The following is a 12493-nucleotide window of genomic DNA, read 5'->3' as shown; positions in this document are numbered from 1 at the left end:
ATCTATCTATATCTATGTCTGTCTCTATCTATCTATCTATCATTTATCATCTTATTTATTTTATTTTTTTTATTAAAAAAAATTTTTTTTTCAACGTTTATTTATTTTTGGGACAGAGAGAGACAGAGCATGAACGGGGGAGGGGCAGAGAGAGAGGGAGACATAGAATCGGAAACAGGCTCCAGGCTCCGAGCCATCAGCCCAGAGCCTGACGCGGGGCTCGAACTCATGGACCGCGAGATCGTGACCTGGCTGAAGCCGGACGCTTAACCGACTGCGCCACCCAGGCGCCCCAATCATCTTATTTTAGAGACAGAGAGACCACAAGAGGGAAAGAGGGGCAGAGGGACAGCAAGAGAAAATCTTAAGCAGGCTCCACACTGAGTGCGGGGCTCAATCCCACAACCCTGGGATCATGATCTGAGCTGACATCAGGAGTCAGAAGCTCAACAGACTGAGCCACCCAGGTGCCCCAGTAAAAAGTTATCTTAAAATGAACAGTAAAAATTAGGGAAATCTCACTCTTAGAGGCACTAGTTCTGTTGTCATTGAAATTTTGGTTTTAAGTGAGCCAAGTTACTAATAAAATAAAATCTCTGCCTGAAAGCTTACACAATGAGTACATCAATTAAAAACAAACAAAAGCAGGGCACAGGGGTGGCGCAGTTGGTTAAATGACTAGCTCTTGATTTCAGCTCAGGTCATGATCTCACAGTTGGTGGGACTGAACCCCGTGTTGGGCTCCACTCTGACACACAGAGCCTGCTTGGGATCCTCTCTCTCCCTCTCTCATGACCACTCTCTTGCTCATGCTCTCTCTCTCAAATAAATAAATAAACATTAAAAAACAAAAAAGCAAGAAAAGCTTTATTTATTGTTATTATTTTTAAAACAAAAACTTTAGTTTTATCATCCCCTACTGTCTCACTTAGGATGCTTCCCAGTACATTCTTCTTACATATGTACATTCTTGCCTTGTTTACAACCCTTTTATAAAAAAATGTCCTCTGTCTCCAAACTGCAATAGTATATTCTGTTATTCAAGAAATGCTTAATTTCCTGTATCATGTGTTTTAAAAAAAAAAATTATTATGGAAAGTGTTCTTTCTCTGCATCCATGTTGTACAGAAACCTTTTAACGTCATCTCTGCCCAAAGAGGACATTCACATCTCTCTGGGACACTTACTGGTTTTTTGATAGTCTAGGTGTTTTAAATGTGCCTTATATCTTTAATCATAGGCTGTATAAAACAAAAATATCATGAGCACATAGTAATGTTTGGAAGAAAGAAAAGAGCTGAGTAAGAGTTGCTAAAGTAAATTAGTTAAATTTTGAATATAAATTAACTTAGTTAAAATTAGGATAGAAAAAGTTTCCCAGGAAATGAAGCAGAAGGAAGATAAATTTTAATTGGGGGTTTCTATTGATAGTTTTTAAATATGTGGCAGCATTTTTTAATGGTCTGGTAGACCCTAGACCTCTTAGAAGGATTCTCTGAAGTACAGAAATGTAGAAGTGAGAAAATGCTGAATATAACCTGGCCAGATAGATGCACACTTATTTTTGGAGCTTTCTTTGTTTCCACCTAATTCCACTTTGTATATTGCCCAAAATGATTAAGTCAGATTTGTTTCTTTAATCTTTTAAAGCATGTGTCAAATTTATTTTATCAGAATTACTTATAGTAAAAGAAAGATTCAACGAGGTTAATGTAATGCTATATTAATACAGAAACTTGTCTAGCTCTGCAGATTGGTTGTTAATCACTTTTTTCAAATGTCATACCTACATTAAATGAGAATGTTTATGTGTTCTTTGCTTACTAAATAAGGATAAATAGGATATTTCCTAACTTTTAAACATATGGGACTAAAGTTTAAAAGGTATTTCCAGAGTTACTGGAGAAACAGTCTAATGCACTAAACAAATACTTCTGACTAATAAGAAAATTTCAAAAACCCTAGTACTTTGTGCCTAAGGTCCTTATTGTTAAGAGTACTGAACATTTTGTAAAGTAGTAATCCTGCGATAGTGTATCTCAATGAGGCTCCCAAGTGATTTTAAGAATCTCATTAATCAAAATAATATTTCTAGGGGCATTTTCTCATGAAAGAAATATAAACTATTTTTCAGAGGTATGGGGTAGAAGAAAAGCTTATCCCTTTTTCTAATTTGCAATTTCTCATGAACTCTTCAAAATCTGAATAGTCCTGATACTCAATGTAATACGGAACTACCTGTGAACTTCGTTTTCGTCTCTGTTGCCCCTGAAAGTAGTAATGTAATATTTGGATGTATATTTTTGGTTTAGATTCGTCATAACTCCCCGAATAGTTTTCTGCCATTTGCATCATTTTACCTGTTCTCATTTCACGTGTCTTGTTTAATAATGCTGGCTATTTTTGCGCACATGGAGTCTCGTGTACAACCATATGTAAAACAGACTGAAAACACAGAATAATTTAATCCAAGTGGTGCAGTCTTAACAGACACCAACTCTTCTTTAACGTTAGCATCTTCTTTAATGTAAAAGAAAGCTTTTGAGAGAATTGGCAGAGGAAGTGCATGTGCATCTATCAAAGGAAAAGTCTTTTAAATCCAACTAGAGAATGATCTGATCACCACTTAACAAGCTCTGTACCATATTCACAAAATATAGTTTGAACAAAGGAGAGAAAGACAGGACATCTCCAGGGATTTGATATATGAACATACTTTCAGCTTTAGCAAATGAGTGGAAGATATTTTACAGGATTCCCTGGATTGCAACTCCAAGTGTTTGCAAAGGGGCAATCATCAGGATTGAAGCGCCTGGAGGAGGAACTGGTGGGGGCGGGGCCTATTTTTTTCCTTCGGACTCAGCTTCTTAATTAGTGGAGATGAATCCTGGAGACAAGCCTGTTTGGCAGCTCAGAGCGGAGGTGAGTACCTGCAGAAAAATAAGCATTGACCTAGAAACAAAAAGAAAAAAACAAGGCCTGTGAGTTGAAGGATTTATTTTAGCTTGACTTCTAATCAAAGTGACTTACTCACCCAAAAGCAGGGAACAAACTGACATTTACATAGTAGACTTGGCATGAGGTACAGAAATAAATTCACATACACATATTCCCAGGTTATAAGTATTCATTTTCCCAGTTCCCTGTATAATACCCTCAGGGAGTTGAATTATAAAACTAAAATAAATACCATCAAAGCCCTACCTTTCAAATTATAAAGGAAATATTCAGTTGTAGTTTAGAAAAATGAAAGAGCAAATAGATTGTATCCACATGAATAAAAGTTTATAGTAGGCCCAGAATTACCTGTAGTACAAGACAGATTCAATGAGATTTATGTAATGATATGTTAGCACAGAAAAGTGTCTAGTTCTACAGAGTGGTTATGCTCTTATATAAAATAAATCAACTTTTCATAGAACATACCGGTGTTAAGTACGTAAAGAAAATATTTGGTGATCTTGTCGCAGAAGGATCACCGATAGACCCTGTCAGAAATACAGATATGTTATAAATTCAGATGCTATAAATGCAGATATGCAGTCACATTAGGGACCTAATTACAGTGTCAAGGTTTTAAAAATTCATAAGTTTTGCTAAACTTTCTTCACGTTATGAATTAAAAAGTATTTTTAATTGTTAAATTTTAAAACACTCTAAGTAGTTCTGACACAGAGACACATGGCAAAAATTCATGGTAATTTCTTGCAAATGAACAGAAAAATGCTTGCAAAGTAGTTCATCTGTATATAGTAATTAAACTGGTTGATGGCGATGGTGATCTCACAACTTCCGTTTCCTGAATGGGTATAGTAATTTAGACCAAAGGTTGTCCTGGTAATAAAGCAAGTATATATCCTGTATTAGCAAGATCACTATTTTTCTGCTCTAGTCCATCTCTTCCCTGCAATCTTCTTTCTTACCTACCTTCTCCCAAATGCCTCACTGTCTCTCTACTTTTTTTATTTTCCCGTATTCTTTGGAGAGTAGCATTTTTTTCCCCCATTTTCTCCAGAATTTCCCAAGGAAATAGGAGAAAGTAGAGATTTAGCATCAGAATTTCCCAAGGAAGTATGAGAAAGTAGAGATTTAGTATCAGATGTTGGAATATCAAATAATGCTAGGTGTTTCTTTATGAGAATGAAAAAAACCAAACAGATTTGCTAAAGCTGCTGTCTGTAGAGCTGACAGAACCTCGCAGAAGGCAACTATTTATTATTTCATAAAAGATCAGTAACATTCTCCTTATCTCCCCAGTTTCCCAAATTTTAGGCTGTCCACTATAAATGCTGTCTATTTCAGGGGCACCTGGGTGGCTCTGTCAGTTAAGCAGCCGACTTAATTTTGGCTCGGGTCATGATCTCACAGTTTGTGAGTTTGAGCCCCACCGGTGGGCCCTGCACTGACAGTGTGGAGCCTGCTTGCAATTCTCTGTCTCCCACTCTTGCTCTCTATTTCTCTCTCTCAAAAATTAGAAACAAACAAATGAACATTAAATAAATGAATAAATGATATTTCAAAGTGCGTGTCCCCATTTTCATCCTTAGGAATTCATCCAAATAGTTATTGGGAAAATAACCATTACACCCATTAAGAGAATTCAGTATGTTCACTTTTATCCCATGTAGTGTATCAGCTAGATGACTCTGCCCAGGCCCTGTAGGTTCTGTGAGTCATTTGTTAGTCACTTGGGTGAAAAAAAAATTTTTTGAGGAATTTTGTATGGTTCACAGTGCAGGATAGTCATGCAGGGACAGAAGAAATCAATAATCACGTTTAAGACACTGCTAATGCTTGAAAAGATTAAGTAACAGATATTTTCAAAAGTTTAAAGAAACTAATGTGACACCCCCCCCCACTACAGGTGATTATAGTGAATAAAAGAATAAAGTAAACATCACTGGCAATTGTTCCTAAAATCAGGTGTAAATTTGAAGGTCAAAATAGGATTTAAAAACATTTCTTAAACTTAATTAAAAGTCTCTAACTTTTATAAAATACCTAATATGTTTAATTTTTTTTAATTTTTATTTTTTTAAAGTTTTTATTTATTTTGAGAGAGACTAGGGGAGAAGCAGAGAGAGAGAGAGAGAGAGAGAGAGAGAGAGAGAGAGAGAATCGCAGGCAGGCTCCATGTTCCCAGTACAGAGCCCAACGACATGGGGCTTGATCTCATGAAATGTAAGATCATGACCTGAGCTTAAATCAAAAGTCAGACATTTAACCTACTGAGCCACCCAGGGGATATGTTTCATTTTCTATGTATGCCTAGATGAATTCTTCAGGAAATTTGTTCACCAGAGTAAATTTAAATATTCAGCTCTGAGTTTAAAAAGAATGTTCATAATGCCTTTATGAATGGAAAGAATGAAAATTGAAAACAAAATATAAATAGAATACAAAACTGATTAAGGAATTATAAATGACTGAGAAAATTGTGACAAAAAACCTAGGAAATATTTCTTCTTCTGCTGCTGCTTCTTCTTCTTCTTCTTCTTCTTCTTCTTCTTCTTCTTCTTCCTCTTCTTCTTTTAAATAAGAGTAGGACATTTCATTCCTGGGTACTTTGATATTTAGACATGAAAATCAGTTTTTCTCATAAGGTGCTGTTTGTTTTTTACAGTAATTATTTTGCTACTTGTCCTTATTGATAGACATAAGTTGGTGATTAATAAATGGGTCCTAATTAGTTTACTACCTAATGTAGAGTAGTGAATAGGTTCAAAGTTTAATGGTCTCCTAACTTCAAAAGACTAAAAAAACTTTGTGAAATTTTTATGTTACATGTTTTTAAATAAGTCATGAAAATCATCTATGATTTAGTGATCCCTAAAAATCATATGATGTTACCTGGTGCAACAGTCACTCTTGTGGAAAACTAAATTAAAACTGTAGCTAGTGGGAAATTCATATTAGATTGAAATATTTCACTAATATTTATTGTGAGATTTTTAATAAACAATTATTAAATCGTGAATGTTTTAAAGGCATGGTAGTGAGTGTGGATGTTTTCCTCAGTACATATATATCATTGTTGAAATGTGCCAGGTTGTAGCCTCTTGTATATTAGCAGTAGTTGTATGTTTTATTTTCTAAACTTTCAACTGCATTATTGTTTGAGAAGTAAAGAGCAACTATCTTTCAACTAGTGGGGTTTAAATAATGAAGGGAAATCTCTGAGTCTAATGCTACTTTGTTTGAAATATATCTCTCTCAGATGATGGGTAAGTGTACCAGCTCATCAGGTGCTATTTTTACTTCTGTGCTTCCATGGTAACAAATTATCTTCACCTTAACCAGAATATCTCATACAAAGTCCTCTAAAGTAAATTGATCTGTTGGTAATAACACAAACCAAATCAAATGATTTATCTTGGGGAGTAAATTAAAAATAGAAACACACACTTTGCCCAGAATCCAGGTAGAAAAAAGATAACTTAAAAAATCTAATAATAGGGGCACCTGGGTGGCTCAGTTGGTTGAGCCACTGACTCTTGATTTTGGCTCAGGTCTTGATCCCAGGGTTGTGGGAGGGAGCCGTGTGTCGAGTTCCACACTGAGCATGGAGGCTGCTTAAGATTCTCTCTCTCCCCCTCTGCTTCTGCCCCTCTCCTCCGCTCATGTCTCTCTTTTTCTCACTTTAAAATAAATTTTAAAAAGATCGAATAATAAATTAGATTGGTTGATGGCTGAATAGACCTAAATCAGACATTTCAACCTTTCATTTTCTATAGATAACTATTTGTTGCCTATATAGTAAATAAACATATTTATGTTTCTTCAATGTATCTGAATGATGTAGGGACATTACTTTTCATAAAGGCTATATATAAAAAACAGAAATGAATCTAACAACATGCAAAAATTTCTTCATATTTAGAATTAAAGTATAAGAAATGTTTTATGTGTGGACTTATCATGGCAATTTTTCAAGTTGAGTTCAAAATTAATTCAGATTTTTACAATAATGGGAGCCAAACTCTGTGAATTAAGTTTTAAATCAAATAAAGCAGTAGCAAGGCTGTCCTTTACTTAACATTACTTAATTTTGCTTTAATTTTTATTTTGTAATTTCTGAGAGTTGAGGTGGTAATTTATCTTTTTATTTTACATGTCAAAAATATAAAATTACAGTCTATATTAGTGGTTTTTTTTTAATGTTTGTATGTTATTTAATTATATATCTATACCTAATTAACTAAACCATTACTCTTCCTTTGGATGTGTAGGCTGTTTCAATATTTTTAACTTACTGACAAGATTGTGATGGCTTCTTCTTGAATATAGCTTATAATTACCAGTTTGCTATTATTTGTATGCCAGGATGTGGGATCTCAGGGTCAGTTTATTTGAACATTTAACAAGTCTTTCCAAATGATAGTGCAATATACATTTCAAAGTTGGGAGACAGTGTAAGATGTCTCACAAGTTTAAATGAGCCAACAAGTTCAGAGCAAGGTTTTTGTTCAGTATGCTGGAGTCCAACTCCTTCATCAAGCTGGGTGCTATATGGTGTGATAAAACATGAAACAAACCAGATGAACCAGGCTATTCCCCTCCATGGGTGTTCCCTTCAGCATTAGAATACACACATGTCTAACTTTGGCCACAAGTTTTAGAAAATAAATGATCTTCAGGTGGCAGATGGCTAACCTGGGTAAAATAATTTTAAACTTTTTTTTTAATGTTTATTTTTTGAGAGAGAGAGAGAGACAGAGTACAAGCAAGGGAGGGACAGAGAGGGAGACACAGAATCTGAAGCAGTCTCTGAGCTGTCAGCACAGAGCCCGATGTGGGGCTAGAACTCACGGACCATGAGATCATGACTGGAGCCAAAATTGGACACTCAACCGACTGAGCCACACAGGCACCCCTAACCTGGGTAAAATAATTTTAGAAAAATTAGATCAGAGCCATAATAAAACTGGAACTTCTATGACTTATTCATAGTTAACCAGAAGTAGGTTTGAAGAACCTCGATTTGTCGTTTTCCCCGATAGGCATCCTTAGCAATGAGAGATGGTATAAATAATGGTACTCTGAGGCAATAGCACACATGATATGGATTGGACTTTGATCTCTTCAAGTAATTGTCAATTATAGGGACACGTGAAGAGCTACATGTTATATTTTATTTTATTAATTTATTTATTTTAACCTACATCCAAGTTAGTTAGCATATAGTGCAACAATGATTTCAGGAGTAGATTCCTTAATGCTCCTTACCCATTTAGCTCATCCCCCCTCCCACAACTCCTCCAGTAACCCTCTGTTTGTTCTCCATCTTTAAGAGTCTCTTATGTTTTTGTCCTCCTCCCTGTTTTTATATTATTTTTGCTTCCCTTCCATGTGTTCATCTGTTCTGTGTCCTAAAGTCCTCATATGAGTGAAGTCCTATGATATTTATCTTTCTCTGACTAATTTTGCTTAGCATAATAGCCTCTAGTTCCATCCACGTAGATGCAAATGGCAAGATTTCATTCTTTTTTGATTGCTGAGTAATACTCCATTGTATGTATATATATATATATATATATATATATATATATATATATCACATCTTCTTTATCCATTCATCACTCAATGGACATTTGGTGAAGAGCTACATATTATAAAACCTTCGCAGAAGGAAAAATCCTTAGACTTTCCTATTTTGAAATACTTTTGTATTTATAGAAGAGTTGCATAGATAGTACAGAGGAATCCCATATATCCTTCACCTACTATCTCCTAATGTTAACACCTTACACAACCATGGTACATTTATTGAAATTTAGATGTTAACATTGGTACAGTACTATAAAGGAAATTATAGACTTTTCTCAGACTTCACCAGTTTCTTTCAATGTCCTTTTTCTATTTTAGGATCCAATCCATGATACTGTTGTTGCATTTAGTTGTCATGACTCATCTCCTACAAGCTGACTGTTTTTTCAGGTTTTTTCTTGTGCTTCATGACTTGGACACTTTTTGAAGAGCACTGGTCAGATATATTTTCACATGGCCACCAATCTGCTGTTTTGTCATGATTAGATGAGATTATGTATTTTGGATAAGAACACCCCTAAGCTGATGTGCCCTTCTTATCGGCATCTTTTCAGGAGGTATATGATATCAACATGACTTATTGATGGTGATGTGTAACCCTGATCACTTATGTAGGAACTCTTATTTTTAAAGAGAATTTTGTTCCAATGGAAACAGTTCACATTTTATAATGACATACATTTTAATAATATGAATAGCATTTTAGCTAAAATCACAAATACTTCAGATAGTGATAGTTCTCTACTGTTAATGTACTGTTATCCTATAAGCACTGAAAAAAAATCAGAATAGAATCGACTAAAGGCTGATACATTTATATAACTGCTTATGGTATCTTTTAACTGCCCTATATCTTTTAAGTTTGAAATGTCTCCATAGCCTATTGAATAAAATAACAGTAGAAGTCTACGAGCTGATATGCAGTTAACTGACTTACTAGATTAACTCTTATTCTTCACAGTCTGCAAAAACTACTGATTCCCAGAACATGATGTACATGTACATGGGCTGGCGATAGTACTCTGCTGTACTCATACGCTACTTTTTCAACTCATTGAGTTGAATGCTTACTAACGTCTATCTTGTTTATTCCCAACTGAGTTCATGCAACTGAATTTATTATAGTGTTACATAAATTAATTAAATATTCGGTACACATAAGATTTGTGATGAAGGTGATGATTAGAATACAAACAAGACAACTGAAATAATTTAAAATTCAGTGTGGATAACTGTAAGTGGTAAAATACCTTGTAAATTTTAGAATAATTCTAAGACTTCTAGGAAAATGTGTTCAATTTATATAGATGTATCTTAGAAGAAAGTGGGAAATCATAAGTCAGGTAAAAAAAAGATATGGAATGCAACTAGTTATCAACAAAAAGGACTTAACCTCTATATCAAAAGATTGGCAGGTGAAATACATTTAAGTAGTATAAGCTCAAATCACTAAAAATTCTTGCCCTGCTTAAGCAAAAGCTAAATATAGAAACATGCTTGAAATAATTAATACTTATTTATTCCCTCATTTACCCACCCATTTCTAAAAAAATTAATATTACTCATTGTCTGTAACCTGGCACTGTGTTCAACATTAGAAAAAAAAATGTACTGGCCTGGCCAATGTTCACATGAAACACATAGTGTAACTTCGAAAACATGAAATGATATATGAACAAGGCAAACATAAGGTTTTATAAAAATAATATAGAATAACAAGGGAGAATATAAAGGGATGATGAAATTTACATCGTGGGGCCAAAATGGACTTTCATAGGAAGGCTCATTACATTTGAAACCAAAGGAATTGTATAATGCAATAATGAAGCAGAGAAGCTGAGAAAATAGCAGATCGACCCTGAATGAGAAGAAAACTTGGTACATTTGTGGACTTGGAAAAAGATTTGTACATGAAGTAGTGCTTGGTGAAGATTGGAAGAGTACAACAACAGCAACAACAAAAAACCAAACAAACAAAAACATTGCTTGTGAAGAAATATAGACAACCACTACAGAGGAACAATTGCCCAAGGTAGAGAATGGGGAAGCACTATGAATGAAGGACCGACCACAGAGCATAAGCACCAGGAATGAAACCCAGCCTTTGGTGAAGAATCAAAAGACACTATAGATGGCAATGGAAGAGAGAACACTAAGGACAAAACACTAACCAGGATGCAGAATGAAAAAGCACTGCAGATGGAGCGGTGCCAGTAGTGAAGAATGAAGAGCCTGTGGAAGGAGCAGAGCCTGATGTGAGCAGTGGGAAACCATTACAGATGGAGCTTGTCGTAACAAGTGCCAGAGCACTGCAGGAAAAGAGGTGTCTTTGGAAATAAATTGAAAGTGCTATAGATGAATCACTGCCTGTGATGAAGAATGGAAAGGTGACATGGTGAAAAGCCTGTGGGGAGAAATGGAAGAATCCTAAGTTTGATGCTCTGCATTTGATGAGTACAATGGGCAAAGTGCTACCTGTGGTGATGAATGCAAGAACACTGTGGATAGGACATAAACCCTTATAGGAAAATGACAGATCCAATTGCATAAGCTTAAGATGTTCTGGTCATCAATGTACACATTCTAAATGAAATGGGCAGCCAAAACTTATAAAGATTTGAAAATTTTTCAAGAACTGTGTTTCAGTATCAGTCTAAGTACCAGGGGTTTCCAGAGTATTAAAGCAATTCTCATAACCCAACATAAAAAATAGGCAAACAAGTGTTCTACAAACACTTAACCAAGTGGGAAATCTACATGGCCGTGAAACAAAAAACATTTAGTTTCACTAATAGTCAGTAAATGACACCTAAATGATATAGACAGAAATCACAAATGGCTTACAATACTAAATTATGTCAAGGTTAGGGAGCCACCCTGAACTCTCTTGAACATGCCAGCAAAAGTCTATTTTGAAAAGAATTTGGCTTTAGGTAATAACAGTTGGTTAGTCTCATAAAATCTGCCTATTGCTATCCTGGGCATGTAACCTAGAGAAAGTCTCCTAGTTGTGATGAGCGAGCATGGGGCAGGCTAAGGACAGAGTGCAAGCTAGCACACACCCCCTCCCCCCAGGTGGGATGTGTGTGATATCCTTCAGGCACTCTTGGCTGCCCAAGGACAATGGAAAGGAAAGAAAAAAATGACTAACTGATAGAGATCACAGTCATACAGGACATGGGTCTCCATCAGTTTGCAAATATCTTACTAAATTACAAGAAAAAGGCCATCTATAGCCTACTCTCCAGAAACCTATAGACTCAGTTTCCTGGAGCCCCAACATCACTCCTCATAGTGATATGGGAAACAAAGGCAAGAAGGAAATGGCAGGTAAAATTAAATTTCCTCATAACCTGCAGCCAAATACTTGAGACAAATACAGAGTTCTCCAGGAACCCCCTAGCGTCCTAATGTTAATGTCTTACTAGAGGGAAAACAACCTTAGCTTGACAATAGTAAGGCAGTTTAGGAGTCCTCTTTAGCAGATGAAAGTCCCTCTGGAGGCCTCCCTTTACACTTTTCCTCCCCAACTTCTTACTATAGAACTAGCCACTCCTCACAACCCCAGTGCAGCTCTTTCTGCCCACGGCCCTGTCCCCGAGATCACCTTTTTGCATCAAAGATGTCTTCAAGAATTCTTTCTTGGTCGTCGGCTCCAGACCTCCACACCATCACCCCAAAACCTCATCAGTTGTTCCTGAAGAGACATTGGCAATAATATTTATTATATTGTAAAGCCCCATCAGTATTAGTTCAGGGAAAAAATAATCCTGGTGTAATCATAAAATGGAAAAATGCAAAAAAGTCACAAGGAACACAACATGCTACATTTGTCAGTGTAGGTGAATACAGCCAATGTTGAGGAAAGGAAGAGAGTCATGAAAGAAAGCTTACAGATGAACAGTTTCCCAAAAGGCATTGTGAGGACTCCGTGGACTCTTTCCCC

At 35.8% G+C, this 12493-nt stretch overlaps 1 long non-coding RNA gene across 2 annotated transcripts; it reads right to left on the bottom strand.

The window, feature by feature from the left end:
• Positions 1-2503: 2503 nt before the first annotated feature.
• On the bottom strand, positions 2504-12200 carry LOC121037966 (uncharacterized). Of its 2 annotated transcripts, none has more exons than XR_005794085.1 (2): positions 12155-12200; positions 2504-2952 (listed from the first exon to the last, which is right to left on the bottom strand). It is a non-coding gene; the product is annotated as an uncharacterized LOC121037966 (long non-coding RNA). The 2 variants fall into 2 exon arrangements; XR_005794086.1 differs by lacking the exon at positions 12155-12200 and adding an exon at positions 3427-3553.
• Positions 12201-12493: the final 293 nt, after the last annotated feature.

Source organism: Herpailurus yagouaroundi, unplaced genomic scaffold (assembly GCF_014898765.1).
Source record: "Herpailurus yagouaroundi ecotype Mexico unplaced genomic scaffold, PumYag 164, whole genome shotgun sequence".
In the NCBI taxonomy this organism is placed as follows: domain Eukaryota; kingdom Metazoa; phylum Chordata; class Mammalia; order Carnivora; family Felidae; genus Herpailurus; species Herpailurus yagouaroundi.
This window is presented reverse-complemented; position numbering and strand designations above follow the sequence as displayed.